The following is a 14,181-nucleotide window of genomic DNA, read 5'->3' as shown; positions in this document are numbered from 1 at the left end:
GCCCGCCACAGGATCGACCGCCTTGCTCGGTCCTTGGCGTTAGAAGAAGAAGACGATGTCGGCCCGCCATGCTTTGGCCCCCGCATCCGCGACGAGCCCTTCCCCAAAGGGTTCTCGCTCCCCAGAGACACGCCCAAGTACAACGGCTCGGTGAAGCCAGAAGATTGGCTCATCGACTACTCCACGGCCGTCAGCATCGCCAACGGCAATCGGTGCGTCGCCGTGAAGTACGTCCCCTTGATGCTGCAAGGGACGGCGCGCACGTGGCTCAACAGCCTCAAGCCGTACAGCATCAACAGCTGGCTGGACTTCACCGAGGTTTTCGTCCGCAACTTCACTAGCACCTACAAGCGGCCTCCCCAGCCTCGCCAGCTCTCCCTCTGCGTCCAAGGACCCAACGAGTCGACCCGCGACTACCTCACGCGATGGGCCGAGCTCCGCAACTCCTGCGAGGGGGTGCATGAGGTCCAGGCCATCGAATACTTCACTGCCGGGTGCCGAGAGGGCACCCTCCTCAAGCACCGACTCCTCTGCGACGAGCCGGCTACCCTCGATGAGTTACTGATTACCACCGACAAGTACGCCACTGCCGACTCCTCCATGAAGACCGAGCTTCGAGTGGACGCCTCGGGGAAGGTAGTCGCTCCGACTCCCAAGACGCCGGCTGGCGACCCAAACCGACGCCCCTACAAGAACGACCACAAGCGCAAGGGCCCCATGCCGACTTCCTCCAGTCGGCAGGTGGCCACAGTTGAAGACGAGCAGCCCGAGGAGCGGCCCGCTCCCAAGAAGAAGGGAGGCCGGCCGCCCTGGCAGCCGTCCTTCTCCTACGAACAAGCACTCGATGCCCCCTGCAAATTCCACAGCGGCGCGAAGCCGTCCAACCATACAACACGGAAATGCCACTGGCTCACCCGCATCACCAAGGGCGAAGGGATGGTGCCGCCTCCGCCTCCCGGCCCGCCGCCTCCAGCTCCCCAGCAGCCGGCGGCCCGGCCGGCAGTCGGTGCTGTCCAAGACAAGTTCCCCGAAGCGCACGACGCCTACGTCGTCTTCACGAGTCAAGTTGACGACAAGCGCAGCCGACGCCGGCAACACCAAGAAGTAAACGCAGTCGCCTCTAGCACCGCCGAGTTCATGCATTGGTCGGAAAAGCCCATCAGCTGGAGCCAGGCCGACCACCCAGAGGTGATGCCTTCGCCTGGCTCCTATGCTATGGTCTTGGACGTCACCCTTGCGACGGAGAGGCGAGCTGCCAGATTTTCCCGCGTCCTGATAGACGGCGGAAGCAGTATCAACATAATGTACCGCGACACCATGGACAAGCTGAACATCAAAGCAAAGCAGCTCATGCCGAGCCGCACTGTCTTCCATGGTATCGTACCCGGCCTATCTTGCTCTCCAATCGGCAAGATCAAAATGGATGTTCTCTTCGGAGACAAAGATCACTTCCGCCGGAAAGCAATATGGTTCAAGGTGGTGGACCTAGAGAGCCCCTATCATGCGCTACTTGGCCGACCTGCTTTGGCCAAGTTCATGGCTGTGCCCCATTATGCCTATCTGAAGATGAAGATGCCGAGCTCGAAGGGGATCATCACGGTAGCCGGCGACTACAAGAAGTCCATCGAGTGTGCCATGGCCAGCAGTCGGCTGGCCGAGTCCCTCGTGGTGGCGGAAGAGAAGAAGATGTTGGAACGGGTTGTGGCCATGGCCGGCAAGCAGCCTGCCTTGTCGCCCAACCCTAAGGATTGTGATGCGCAGGGCTCCTTCCAGCCTGCAAAAGAGACGAAGAAGATACCTCTAGACCCGGAGCACCCGGAGAGGTTCGCCGTGATTGGGGCGAACTTGGACAGCAAATAGGAAGGCGAGCTCGCCGACTTCCTCCGTGAGAATCGAGACATCTTCGCATGGTCCCCAAAGGACATGCCGGGTGTCCCGAAGGATTTCGCCGAGCACAAATTACATGTCCGAGCTGATGCGAAGCCGGTCAAGCAACCCCTCCGCCGACTATCAGAAGAGAAGCGAAGAATCGTGGGAGAAGAGATAGCCCGGCTCCTTGCAGCCGGCTTCATCATGGAAGTGTTCTTTCCAGAATGGCTTGCCAATCCAGTTCTGGTTTTGAAGAAGAATAACAAGTGGCGCATGTGTATAGACTACACAAGCTTGAACAAGGCCTGCCCAAAGGATCCGTTTGCTTTGCCACGGATTGACCAAGTGATAGACTCCACAGCCGGATGCGAGCTGTTGTGTTTCTTGGATGCATACTCAGGGTATCATCAGATCAAGTTGGACCCAGCTGACCGCCTGAAGACTGCCTTCATCACACCCTTTGGAGCTTTCTGTTACCTGACAATGACATTCGGCTTGAGAAACGCCGGTGCCACTTTTCAGCGTTGCATGCAGAAATGTCTCTTGAAACAACTCGGCAGAAATGCCCACGTCTACGTAGACGACATTGTGGTGAAGACAGAGATGCGCGGTACCTTGCTGGAAGACCTGAAGGAAACATTCGCCAACTTGCGCCGATTCCAGATCAAGCTCAACCCCGAGAAGTGCGTGTTCGGAGTGCCAGCCGGCCAGCTGCTAGGCTTCCTGGTCTCCGAACGCGGCATTGAGTGCAACCCTGTCAAGATCAAAGCCATCGAGAGGATGGAGATTCCCACCAAGCTGCGAGATGTGCAGAAGTTCACTGGCTGCTTAGCCTCCCTGAACCGTTTTATCAGCCGACTAGGAGAGAAGGCTCTCCCCCTGTACCGACTCATGAAGAAGTCCACTCACTTTGAGTGGAATGATCAAGCCGACCAAGCCTTCCATGAGTTGAAGAAAATGTTGACCACTCCGCCTGTCCTGGTCGCGCCGACTGAGAAGGAGCCCATGCTCCTCTACATCGCCGCGACAAGCCGAGTCATCAGCACCGTTGTTGTGGTCCAGCGCCCGGAGGAAGGCCGAGCCCAGCTGGTCCAGAGGCCGGTCTACTATCTCAGCGAAGTACTATCTAGCTCGAAGCAAAACTACCCGCACTACCAGAAGATGTGCTATGGGGTGTACTTCGCTGCCAAGAAATTGAAGCCCTACTTCCAAGAGCACCCCATCACGGTCGTGTGCACTGCCCCGCTCGCCGAGATCATAGGCAGCCGGGATGCATCCGGCCGGGTGGCCAAATGGGCCATTGCCTTGGCGCCCTACACGATCTTCTATCAACCCCGCACCGCCATCAAGTCGCAAACATTGGCCGACTTCCTCGTCGACTGGGCCGAGACCCAGTACTTACCGCCGGCTCCCGACTCTACCCATTGGCGGATGCACTTTGACGGGTCCAAGATGCGCACCGGCTTGGGAGCCGGCGTCGTCCTCACCTCTCCCAAAGGCGACAAGCTCAAGTACACGCTGCAGATCCACTTCGCCGCCTCCAACAACGTGGCCTAGTACGAGGCGCTCGTACATGGGCTCCGGCTTGCCAAAGAACTCGGCATACGCCGGATCCTGTGCTACGGCGACTCAGACTTGGTGGTCCAGCAATCATCTGGCGACTGGGACGCCAAGGACGCGAATATGGCGAGCTACCGTTTCCTCGTCCAGCAGATGAGCGGATACTTCGAAGGGTGCGAGTTCATTCACGTGCCAAGGGCCGACAACGACCAAGCAGATGCCCTAGCACGGATTGGCTCCACCCGACAAGCCATACCGACTGGCGTCTCCCTCCAGCGCCTCCTCAAGCCGTCCATCAAGCCGTCTCCAGAGTCGGATTCCATCTTCGTACCGCCTGCGCCAGAAACAGCCGGATCCGGCTCAAGAAATCCCGCAGGCGGCACGGGGACTTCAACGACTCCCTCGGGGACTGACGTAGTCGCACCCGGCCCAGGGACCTCAGAGCCCGGCCCGGGGACTGCAGCAGTCGGCCCGGGGACTGCAACGACGCAAGAAGCGGTGGTCGACTCCAATGCAACACCCAACCCGCCCACCCGAGTCATGGTGGCCACATTAACAGCAGAAGAAGTCACAGCTCCCTCATGGGCCCTGCCCATCCTCAAGTTCCTAGTCAGCAGAGAGCTGCCGGCTGACGAGATCGCAGCAAGACTAGTCCAACGACGAGCCACAGCATACACAATAATCAACAGGGAGCTTGTGAAGCGCAGCGTCACTAGAGTCTTCCAGCGTTGCGTCGAGCCAGAAAAAGGAGTGGCAATCCTCAAAGACATCCACCAAGGCGAATGCGGCCATCACGCCGCCTCAAGATCCCTCGTGGCCAAGGCTTTCCGCCATGGTTTCTTCTGGCCGACTGCCTTGGAGGATGCTAAAGAAATAGTCAAGACCTGCAGAGGATGTCAAGTCTTCAGTTCCAAACAACACCTGCCGGCTTCCGCCCTCAAGACCATTCCCCTCACCTGGCCTTTTGCCGTCTGGGGACTGGACATGGTGGGCCCTTTCAAGACGGCCCGCGGTGGCTTGACACATCTACTCGTTGCCGTGGACAAGTTCACAAAGTGGATCAAAGCGAAGCCGATTAAGAAGCTGAACGGGCCGACTGCCGTGACATTCATCACCGACATCACTACTCGGTACGGCGTGCCGCACAGCATCATCACCGACAATGGCACGAACTTCGCCAAAGGCGCACTGGCACGTTTCTGCGTGACACAGGGCATCCGACTGGACTTAGCGTCCGTTGCCCACCCGCAGTCAAACGGCCAGGTCGAGCGAGCAAATGGACTTATCCTCTCCGGCATCAAGCCCCGACTCGTTGTACCACTAGAGCGATCGGCCGGCTGTTGGCTTGAAGAACTGCCGGCTGTCCTCTGGAGTCTGCGCACTACACCCAACAAGTCAACCGGCTTCACTCCATTCTTTCTTGTGTACGGTGCCGAGGCTGTCATCCCAACAGACATCGAGTTCGACTCGCCTCGGATCACCATGTACACGGAGGAGGAAGCCAAAGAAGCAAGAGAAGACGGCGTCGACCTACTGGAAGAAGGCCGGCTGTTAGCCCTCAGCCGGTCCGCCATCTACCAGCAAGGCCTGCGCCGCTACTACAACCGCAAGGTCAAGCCAAGATCCTTCCAAGAGGGCGACCTTGTGCTCCGGCTGATCCAGCGAACAGCCGGCCAGCACAAGCTCTCGGCCCCTTGGGAAGGCCCCTTCGTCGTCAGCAAGGCACTCGGCAACGACTCCTACTACTTGATCGACGCGCCAAAGCCAAGAGCACGCAAGAGAGACGACTCCCGCAAGGAGTCGGAGCGACCATGGAATGCAAATCTCCTAAGACGATTTTACAGCTGAAAAGCAGTATGTATCACGCTACCCCTTTTGTATTAAGTTACAAACCAGCAGGCCCCCCGAACAGTACTCGGGGACTGCCTTTTATTTATCTATGGATGACGAGTGTCATATCCATGATTATCTTATTACATTTTGAATTCTTGTCTGGCACCGGGTTCGACTAGTCGGCCCGGGGACTGGCCGCCTTAAGCTATATTATAAGTTCTTCCCGAAGTCAGCAAAGTAGTGCGCCGGCTTCCCAGTCCTCTCTTGTTGAAAGTCGCAGCTCAAAGAACTGACTGTCCGACTAGCAAGAGAGAAGACAGAAAGGACGCCCGCACGAAAAACGGCTAAGGAACAACTAACCTATATAGCAAAAAGACGGCCTCTATATACGCCTGCCGACTGTCACAACAGCCGGCTGGCCGGCTTCCTAAAAACTTAGCTTAAGTCCAGCAGAGTTAAAAAGTACTTCCCCCTCCCAAATCGGCCAGGCACTCCCCGGCTACAGATTGCAGAGCACCTGTTTGACTGGGGAGGCGGCAACCAAGGGAGGGCGGCAAAGGAAAAAAGCAGAAGGACAAAAAGCAAAAATACAAGGAAAAGCCGATTGCATAACTTATATACACAAAGCCGCTCAAAGGCTGGCAACAGACTTGAGTTTCAATACACCCAGTGGGTGGAATTGCGCAGACTTAACCAAATATTGTTCAAAAGTAACAAGACAGGAAACAAAGAAAGAAGACAAGGGCGCGAAGGGCGAGTTGGTCGGTGAAGGCAGCTCGCCGGCTGAAGGAGTGGCCGCCTAGCTGGTCCCGGCCTGACTGCCTCCCGCGGCAGGAGACGCACTCGCACGCGACGTAGTGCTGGAGGCGCGGTCAGGCTGGCCGGCTTCTCCGCCAGCCGGCTCGGCGTCTTCACCTTCCTCTTCCTCCCCCTCCTCGCCCTCGTCGCTGGAGTCGATCTCCTCCGCCGAGTCCTCGCCGTACGCCGGGTCCAGCCCGAACCAATCTTCGGGCTGGGCGACTCCATTGTCGTCCACCTCGGGGGCGAAGACGTTGGTGTCGGTGTAGTCGGCGATCGCCGAAGCTCGCCGAATGATGGCCGGCCGCGCCGGCTCCAGCTCCGTGTCGGCTTGCTGCCGCCAGGTCGCCAGCTGGTCCAAGTTCAGGCCAGGATACCAGGCCTTGACAAACTCCAGCGCCCGCCTGGCGCCGGAGCGAGCCGCTGACGCCTTCCAAGCCTCGAAGCGGCCGACGGCCACCTCCAGCCAGTCGGCGGTCCGGCTGGGAGTGCGCGGGACCACTTGGCCGGGCCAGAGGGCGGCCAAGACCTGCGCCCCGGCACGCTGAAGCCGGCGGAGCAGCCTGTGAGCCAGCTGGATACGAGCCCGGATCGCCAGGAGCTGCTCCTCCAGCGAGCGGCCGGCGGTCGGCGAGATCTCGAAGCCGGCTTGCCTCTTCGCCTGGTGACGAGCTTCGATGGCCTGGTTGGCAGCAGTTGAGTAGCCAGGGAAGTACTCTGCGCGAAGAAGAAAAGAAAAGAAGAACCCCAAATCAGAAAAACGAGTCGAAGTAGCAGATGGCAAGAGAGGATGAAGGGATAGACGACTTACCGTCAACCAGATCCTCAATCCGGCCATAGCCGGAGACCAGAGTCTGCCTGGCCTCTGCCCAGCCGGTCGCCTCCGTCTCGAACTCGGCCTGGAGGGCGGCCTCGCGATCCTGCGCAGCTTTCAGCGCAGCCTCGTGGCCTTCCTCCTGGTCGGCCAGCTTCTTGACCAGGCGGTCTCGCTCCTGCACCAAGGCGGCGAGCTCCGCGTCCTTGGCACGAAGAGAAGTCTGGGACTCCCCCAGCTGCGCCCTCCGACTGGCGTTGGCCGCTGTAGAGTTAGAAGAAAAAGAAGAGCAATAAGAAATCATCAAGGAAGATCCGAGCCGACTGCTCAGCAGTCAGCCCGAATCTCGGGGACTACACCCAGTGGGTGCGCTGACGCGCCCCCACATGAGATAAAGATCAAGTTACATACCTCGGCTTTCAGTGAGATCGGCGGTCTTCTGCGTCAGCTCCCGAGCCTGGGAGTTGAAGAAGGCCGCTCGGAGGTTGTGATAGTCCTCCAAGATGGACAGAAGACCGAAGTGAGAACAAAAGCAACGATGAGAAATCATCAAGGAAGATCCGAGCCGACTGCCAGCAGTCGGCCCGAATCTCGGGGACTACACCCAGTGGGTGCGCTGACGCGCCCCCACGAGAGAAATCAAGAAGAAGATGAGAATACTAACCCGGATGGCAGCCCGCGTGGAGAGGAATTCGTCCGTGAGCTGCCTCAGCGCCGCGGCTTGGCCTTGGAGCCGGGTCCGGACGTCTTGCGCAGCGATGTTCACCACGGCTGTCCCTCCGCCTGGCGCCCACCCTGAGGTAGCGCTGGCCGCCTCCGCGTCTTGGGCCAACGAGCTGGAGCCCACGGCCGGCTGTGGCTCCGACGCCGCTTTCTGCGGCTCCGACGCGGCCTTCCCTGCGCGCCGGCTTGGCGGAACCCGGACCGCCACCGCAGCTCCCGCGGCCGGCTCGCCTTCCGCCGACTGTGCGGGCGCAGGCTCAGTCTGGCCGCCTTGGGCCGCCCAGTCGGAAGAGTCGGCCCCGGCGCCTCCCTCACGAAGATGACGTCGTCGCCGCTCCCTCCCAGATCGGGCTGGGAGCCACTGGCTCTCCCTGGCGAGGGATCCGCGCCCCCGGGCGCCATGGTGCGCAGGGGGGTGACCATCAAGGCCTCCCCTGCCGCCGCTTCGGCCTCGGCCTCTACCTGGGCCTTGGCTGCGGCCTCGGCAAGCGCCTTCGCCGCCTCCTCCTCCCGAGCTGCCTGGGCGGCGGCTGCCCTCCGTGCCTCCGCTTCCTGCGCCTCCTGCTCCTCCCGCGCCTCCCGCGCGTTCCTTTCCGTCGCCTCCAGGAGGGCGGCGCGGGGATCTACGCGGCGGGTGATGCTCCCAGAGCCCCCTGCCGACTCGACAACGGAGCCGGAAGCCGCCCGCTCGAGTGACAGTGGAGCTCTGATCAAAGAAAAGAAGACAAAGGTTCAGAAAACCACCCAAGAAAATAAAGAAGGAGAATACACAGAAAGAGAGAAAGCTTACGCTGACACAGCCTGCGGCTGCTTCACCACTCTGCGGAAGCGAGCCGCCTTCGCGGCCGCCTCTTCCCGCCTGGTGGCCGCCGCCCCACCCCTAGGCTTCTTCGTCCGGCTGCCGAACATGCCCTGGGTGGCGCGACATTTCTGGCCTCTACCCCGAGCAGGCTGCGCACCGGAAGAGCCCGCGCCGCGTCCGGGGGCTGGCTGGCGGGGCGGGACGGCTTCGGCTTCATCCTCGTCCGGCCAGTCGTCGAAGGTCGCGGAGAACCCGGCGCCGCCTGCTTTGCCGCCGGCTTGGCCGCCGGCCGGATCAGCGGCGTCCTCCATATGGACTGCCCCCAGATCGGGGTCCTCCTGGTCGTGCTCGGTCCGGTCGGGGACGAAGCGGCGCTCCGCGTCCGCCCCGCCGGCCGGCCGAAGCAGAGGACTCTGTCAAAAAGAGCGAGCCGACTGAGTTAGAGTCGGCCCAAAGGAACTCGGCAACAAAGCTGAGAGAGAAAGAGAGAAAAAGAGAAGGGGAGTGTACCGTAGGCGGAGGATTGGCGCGGCTGTATGGCTCCTTGCCGAATTGCCAGTTGTCGGGAAGCTGGAAGTTGGCAAGGTAGTTCACCATGTCGGCCGCGTCGGCCTGCGGCATCTCCTTGGAGCACATCCGGCTCGGATCGAGCTGGCCGCTCATCTGACAGATCAGATGAGGCCGGCTCTGGAGCGGGAGGACCCGGCGCGTGACGAACGCGGCCAGAAGGTCGGGCCCCGTCAGACCCTCCGACTGGACCATCACCCGCAGGCGGGCGATGGCGGCGTTCCCTCCCTGCGATAGCGTCACCGCCCGGAAGGACCACTGGGGCAGCCTCCCCGCCGGTGGGCCGGCTACGTAAGCCGGCAGGTTGACGTAGTCGCCCCGGGGAGCGATGTTCCGCACGTAGAAGTATGATTTCTGCCACTTCTTCACCGATTGGATCAGCGTGATGACCGGGAAGGGGTTGTCGGCGCCCGATCTCCGCGACGCGATGAAGGCGCCAGTATGGGCTGGCACGCCCTTGCTGCGCGTACCCAGCTTCGTCTGGAAGAATTCCCCCCAGAGCTCGAGGGTGGGGAGGACGTCGAGATAGCCCTCGCACAGGGTGACGAAGGCCGACAGCAGCACCACCGCGTTGGGGGTGAGGTGGTGCGGCTGGAGCTGATAGAAGTCCAGCCAGGTGCGGAAGAAGGCGCTCACCGGCAGTCCGAAGCCGCGCAGGAAGTGCGAGCGGAAGACTACCCGCTCGCCCTCCTGCGGCGCCGGCCTGACCTCCTTCTCCGGCGCGAGGCGGACCTCCACTTTGTCCGCGCTGGGCAGACGCCGGGTGTCGCGGAGGAAGTCGATGTGGTCGCTGTGGACGATGGAGCCATCCCAATCCCCGCCGAGCTGCTCTACGTGGGGAGGCATAGCGGAAGCTGGCACGGCGGCGGAGGAGCGTGCGAAGGAAGAGCGCGGCGGCGAGGCGCTGTCGCAGGAACGAGCAAGGCGAGAAGACGAAGGGAGTAGGAGGAGCGTGCGAGGGTCTGCCGCCCTCCACCTCCCCCTACTTATAGCCTCACGCGGCCGAAGAGGCCGGACGTGGGGGGAGACGTGGGATTAACTGCGCCCACTCCCCCCACGTCTCGCGTTTATTACGCATAAGTGCGAGCCGAAACTGCCGCACGGAACGGGCGGGCGGTTTCGGGATACAAAGGATCCGCGCCTGGGCCGGGGCGCGGACGTGGCAGGCCCCCTCCCTGCGGCGACGTCCCGTCACGCGCGTGGGCTGGCAGGCTTTCCGGCCACGTGGCATGCCACGGCCCGAGGCCGGCCCGCGGCCCGGCGCACAAGTCCGCGGGTTCCCGCCTCCCGACTCCAGAAGAATTCGACTAAAGGCGGCGCGCCTGCACCAAGGCCGGCTCCTAGCTGCCGGCTTGTCACGATAGGAAGCTGATCGAGCTTCTCGAACCCCACTCCACCTCGAAGCCCAATCAGCTTCGGGGACTACTGTCGGGGTAAATGACCACGGGTAGCCTAACCGACTACCCCTGGCTCTTTAGAAAATTTATCAGGCCTTTGGGCCTTCAAGCACTTCAAGCATTTGGGCCGCCTTCCCCGGCCGGCTACCACTAAAGCCGACTCCCGGAAGGCGACTCAGCCTCACCGACTCCAAGAAGCCGGCCAAGAAGGACGCCGACTCCTAGAAGCCGGCCAAGACTACAACCACTCCTACATAACGACGACCTGACGGGGCATGGCCACAGTGCGTCCCACGACCCCCGAAGCCCGAGGCAGGCATGGCTACAGGAGGCCGTACGGGGGGGATGTCTCCCGTGCGGCCCGGCACTGTAGCCACGCCAGCCGCGACGTCATCCACGACCCCCTCCTGTACGGCCCAAGGACCGCGGGCCCCTTCAGCCAGAGAGAGGCGTGAAGGCGGCCCGGCTTTTCCTAGTCGGCCAGGAGCATAGCCGGCCTCCAGAAGCCGGCGACTCCCTTCCTCGAAGCAGGAGCCCCATTAAGGAGACAAGACGAGGTAAGGCTACAGTGATAGCCCCCGATGCGGGTCACTGTAGCCACGCTTACCTCGACAAAGCCCTCGTCATCAGAGGCGCGGCTACAGTAAGCAGCCGCGGACAAGACCCTAGGCAGTGGGGCCGGCCTGTCGACCGAGGAGCCGGCAGCCGGCGGGACCCACCAGCCGGCGGAGAAGCCGGCAGGCATAGACACTGACGGCTGGGGCCAGTTCCCTGTCGGATTACCATTGTACCCCCGGGGGGTAGGCCTATATAAACCCCCCGGAGCACCCATGCAAAGGGTTCGATCCCTGATAGCACACACACACACACCATAGATAGAGGCAAGCAAGAGCTAGCCTTGTTCTTCTTCTCCCTTGATCCCAACAGCTCTAGGAGCGATTGTAGCTACCCTTTACCGATCTAGTGATCATGCGGAGACCCCGCAGAGCAGGACTAGGGGTGTTATCTCCTCGGAGTGCCCCGAACCTGGGTAAGATCCGCCGGCGTGCATGTCTTCGCCTCATCCCGTTTCTAGGCACCGGCGACGTTTTATTGGCTCCCACAATGATAAGCCATCCCTTGGCATATGTCGCACCAACCACCCGACACTAGGGCATATTTCCTTCTGGTGGAGCCAAGCGTGTCGATGGTCGGGGTGGCGCTGGGGGAGGCGGATCTCCTCGGCATCGGGGTCACCGCCTTCCCGGTCTCGTCCATTGATTGGGGCTAGGGCACTAGTGCAGAATCAGGGTTTAGTCCTGGTTTGTAAGGACCTTTAGTCCCGGTTCAGCAACCGGCACTAAAGGGGGGATTAAAGCCCCCCCTTAGTGCCGGTTCGTCACGACCCAGGACCAAAGGCCCACCACATGGCACGATTCCGCGCCGGGAGGTTGACTAAAAGGTTTAGGGGTTTATTGGTTTATGGTTTATTTTTTCCTTTTAATTTTGTGTTTTCCATTTAATTCTTTTTCATTTCAAACATATTTTACGCTACTACATACTGTACACGTTATGCATATATGTAAATAGACTTTCTCGTAGAACCGATCATATATATATATCATCGAATTTCTCGTACGACCATTCACACACACACACATATATATACAATTTGGTATATACAATTTATCCTACAATTTGGAGATCATTACATGGAGGCATTAGGTGTAATGGTATTCTCCTTTGGGATCTATGACCTGGTCGAGCAAAAATCCCGCTATTTCCTCTTGAATTGCTCGTACGTGATCCGTTGGTAGGAGCTTATCCCACATCTCCGATAAAGAAGGAATCAATATGAATGTATTAGTTGTGTGTGTATATATTAGATAATGATATAAAAATTGTGAATAGTGTTTAGGCAAACGTACCCAAATTTGTTTATCATCTTTGGTCCTTTCGGACGTCGTAATGCGAATGTTCTCGCAAACATAGTATGCACATAAATTATTCCCTTGCACCTGCCTCATGGTCTTTACGAGAATAGAGTTCAATCAGGTAATAATTAATCAAGCATGATGGTATTGAAACTAGAAGTAAAGAGATGCACGGACGTAGCTAGCTAGTACTACTTAATTAATTACCTTGGGCCGCACCCATTTCAGCTATTGTTTCCATGCGCCTTCAACCTGTTTGATGAACTTTTGCCAAGCCCTGCCCGCCGGCAAAGAAAATGAATAAAGGAGTTATTAATTAGTTGATATCAGGGAATGAACTAAAGAGGCCGACATAGTGCGATAATGATTGAAATTACCTGTCGACTATCCCCCTCACGATTGCGTAGTCATTAACGTCTTTAAGTAGTGAGTCCAGTACTTGAACTTTTTCCTCGTCAACTTCAATGATTAGCAGGATCCAGTGGAAAGTCCATGCGCACACGTTTGTATAATTAAGCGGGCATGTGCATAACTCATCAACTAAACTTATTAACATCTACTAAGCAAAAAACAGAATTTGTAGTACAAGACAGTGTCACTCACCCAAAGTTGTAAGGAAGTAGTATTTCTGGTTGGCTATTTAGTCGCTTCAAAAACTGTAGCAAGCTTCTCTCTGTGTCTTTTCTCAACCATTCAATTGACCATGTCTCTTGATTAATGGTATTTTTGGGTCAATGAACCCAATGCCATAGCGTCCATCTCTTTTCATTTCATACATCTTCATTCTACATAATACCACAGAAATGAATATAGTGAGGATAATTATAGGCAATGAACGAGCACAACTAGCTAGAGAATTAAATTACAGAAAGAAATCACTTATATACAATAGCAACCGACGATAGATTTGTCGAGTGCGTCTTGATTGAATAACTGAAACATTTCTTGAAACTCAACTCACAAATCTTTTGCATGGAAGTAATGCTCTTCCTTGACTTTCACCATGAGGGACTCTCGCCCATTGTTTACTTCTCTCAGGTACCACTCATGCAATGTGCGCATTCTCGTTGATAGAAGCGGGATCTCCTCAGGCTTGACCAGAGGTTGGCCGGGGACATATTTCCATCTTATTTCCTCCTGTTTAAACCCGGGGAGTTCCTCGATGCCTAGGAGTTGTTGAACAGTGACACCGGCCTCTTTAGCCTGCCTTATATGATAGTCGGTTATCAGCTGATCGGCGGTACTCACATGTGGTTGTACAATGAGCGGGGGGGTCGATTGCACTGCCTGTTCTCCCAGCTGGGGAACAGTTTTCCAGCTTTTTTAGCAACTACTTGGCTCGAGCTCGAATTCTTCTCTTTTTGTGCATGATATAACTTCTTGATAGAGCGCTCATAGTCTGACAGTCTGAGTCCTTTTGCTTCACAGCCGGTTGAGCATTATCAATAAAGTGTTGTACCACTTTGTCAGGTACTTTCTCCTTTGGCGCGCGCGGGGGGGGGGGTGCAAAATGGGCCTTCACTTGGGCATCCACTATGGCTGTGTTTTCCTCCTCAGTATAGTCGTAAGGCAACTTCGGAAGAGGCTTGAGGCCTGGACCATATCTGAATTTCTTGCCTCCTGTTGTACCGCTAGCCACCGTAGCTGCGGCGCCTCTCTTTCGCTATTGCTGAGGCGGCGGAGACGGCTGACGCGGTGCCAGACTTGAAGGAGGAGTCGGCTGACGCGGTGCCGCACTTGGAGCAGGAGGAGTCGGCTGACGCGATGGCGGACTTGGGGGAGCAGGAGTCGACTGACGCAGCGCCGGACTTGGAGGAGCAGGAGTCGACTGACGCAGCAGACTTGTTGGAGCAGGAGTCGGTGTCCTTGGAAAGACGATGCAATCCTTTCTCCATAGAATGATAC

At 58.2% G+C, this 14,181-nt stretch overlaps 1 pseudogene; it reads right to left on the bottom strand.

Moving 5' to 3' along the window:
* The window catches only part of LOC109768774 (uncharacterized), a 79,948-nt pseudogene extending 66,610 nt beyond the window's left edge, over positions 1-13,338 (bottom strand).
* Positions 13,339-14,181: the final 843 nt, after the last annotated feature.

This window comes from Aegilops tauschii, chromosome 5, assembly GCF_002575655.3.
Source record: "Aegilops tauschii subsp. strangulata cultivar AL8/78 chromosome 5, Aet v6.0, whole genome shotgun sequence".
In the NCBI taxonomy this organism is placed as follows: Eukaryota; Viridiplantae; Streptophyta; class Magnoliopsida; order Poales; family Poaceae; genus Aegilops; species Aegilops tauschii.
Note: the sequence above shows the minus strand (reverse complement) of the source record. Positions and strands in the feature narration are given on the sequence as shown.